Below are 2,502 nucleotides of genomic sequence, written 5' to 3'. Positions count from 1 at the left end.
ATTCATAAAAAGATGTAAAACAAGTTTGCCAGATGGACTGCACCTGTTTTCTGCTTTCACGAAAGAATTCAAAGTAAATATTGTCTGGTGCAATAAGTCATGCTACTCTTTAAATCCATACATTTTTGAACATTATCACCAGAAAAGTTGACCTCTACAACAGGATACGGATAAATCTATAGCCTGCAGAACATTCTCCTTGTCCGGCATATGCTTTTCTAAACAAACAACTCAGCCTTGGCCTAGTTGTCCTGTTTATTGTGTTGAAACCTTGAAGCAGACCTGACATGGCGCTTAGCAACCATCCACACTTTCACTGCCCATCAATCAATCTCTTCTCATATCCCCTTAGCAGCTAACAAGATTCCACAGGCAATTTTGGCTTAGCCACAAGAGTATGAATTTGTATTTTCCCATTGCCTGGAAAAACAGATGTGAGTTAATTTTCCATAGCAGGCACAAAAGCAGTTTTGACAGCAAAGCCATCAAGGAGTTAAAGAAATAGGCCTGTCCTGGCTTGAGCTGAATTTATCCGTGTCACTGATATCGACTGTCATTAAGAAACAAACTGTCTCAGTCTAACACCAAGACAAAGTCTGTGTAAATAGGCCTAAGAAAACTGACATAATTTTGTTTATATACCCACTTGCAATAGGTCAGATAATAGGGGAATATTTAGCAGGAGGTTGTAGAGACATCTTGATAGCAAAAATAAATCCTTTTTAAACTGTCACTGATATTCATTATTGTAGGTACAGGTAAAAAAAAAGAGAATCTGACCATGACTTCATGGATTTTATTACATGCACACCTGTGTATAATTTACACATTATTATTGCTGGTTTAATTCCTTGTCACCGAAATAAGTTGAAAGATTGCTATAGACCTCAGCGGTTGTTCAAATACAATATGTCCCCACAAGGCATAATAAATAGAACTTTTTAATCCTCTTGTTCGTGTTTCAACTTGATACAAGAGGATGTTTGCCTGGACAGATTTGCACACAAGTGTCAAAGCACACAAATTACGATATTTAAAGGATTTTGCATACTGTAAGGTGATCTCTCTGACTGTCAGTGCATCGGGGGGGCTGGGGACTGTGGCTTTGCTTGAGAAGCGATGTCATGACTTCACACATTCCTGACTTCACAGTCAATTTTCCTCAGCCTCACTCATGAACAACAATTTTCCAAATAAACTGCCTGTGTCCTGCGCCTCGTGCCAAAATCTGAGCACTTGACGAAGATATGAGCTCTGTGACTTTCTTCAAGATGGCCTCTTTCTTCAAACAATCCTAGGGGGAACTTTTTTCAAATTGAGTGATTATTATTTTTTATAATTTTTATTATTTGAAACATTGGCTTTGAACATGAGACCAACATCAGATTAACACGTAACAGATTTAATGAACACATGTTATGTTCTCTATGTTATGGACTTTTTGTTTCTGTTATTTTAAACTTTGGCTAAAAGGTGTTTTACACGCAATCATGCAGCAGGAGCAGATTAATATCATATCATGGTTCTATAGTGACAAATAGCACATAGTCTGATGGCAAATGGCATCCAATGAAATGGAAGTTATGTTGTGGTAAATTGCCCATAATCCACACTTCCTATGTGGTCACAAAATACATGGCCAAGTTCTGCAATGCTCAATATATATCCACAACATTGTTTTATTTATTTATTTGCATGCATTCTAGCGATAATGTACCTAATCTACTCAAATCTACTCATGTTCTCCATTTTCACATTACAGTGGATTAGACAAACTATGGATTAGAAAAAAAAACTAATATCTGTTTTTACCACTACATATTTAGAAATCAACTATATTGTGGTACATACTGACATGAAATCAACCTAAATTAGGCAGCTTTGGTATTTTATATTGATAAATCGAGGCATGTGTTTGTATTTTAGACATCCACAAAGAGGCAGTGAACACAAAAAACACAAAAATAGCTGAACCTACGCAAACTGTGCTGCGATGCAATGCAAATATACTTATGATGCATAATCCTACAAACAGAATAATATGCTCAATGAGGTTTGTAGTACCCCTGTTACAACCTTTATAAAAACATTAAATAAGATTTGCAGATTTTTTACCTTTTAATTGTATTATCATTGTTATTATTAAACAGAAGAGAAGCAACACTGTCATTAATTCAGTAAATGAATCAATGAGAGAATGATTGACTGACTGACTGAATCTGATGATTTGATGATTGACACCCCTGAGACAGAACCGTCATCTACCATGCTAAGGTACGTAAAATCACTTGCAGCAGCACGCCTAGTGTCTCACTTAACTGCAGTGTTGACCTACACCGTTGCATCAAGCAGAGCCAAATCAAAGACTGCTTGATGCCATCTGTGATGGTAATGCACTGGGCAAGACTTGTCTGATCCTCAAAGTGCCCGCATGGTTTTGACTTCGAGGGAGGAGAGATCACTATGATGACTCTGCTGATAGAGAACCCTGAGCCAAAACTC

The sequence above is a fragment of the Clupea harengus genome, unplaced genomic scaffold (genome assembly GCF_900700415.2).
Source record: "Clupea harengus unplaced genomic scaffold, Ch_v2.0.2, whole genome shotgun sequence".
Lineage (NCBI taxonomy): Eukaryota > Metazoa > Chordata > Actinopteri > Clupeiformes > Clupeidae > Clupea > Clupea harengus.
This window is presented reverse-complemented; position numbering follows the sequence as displayed.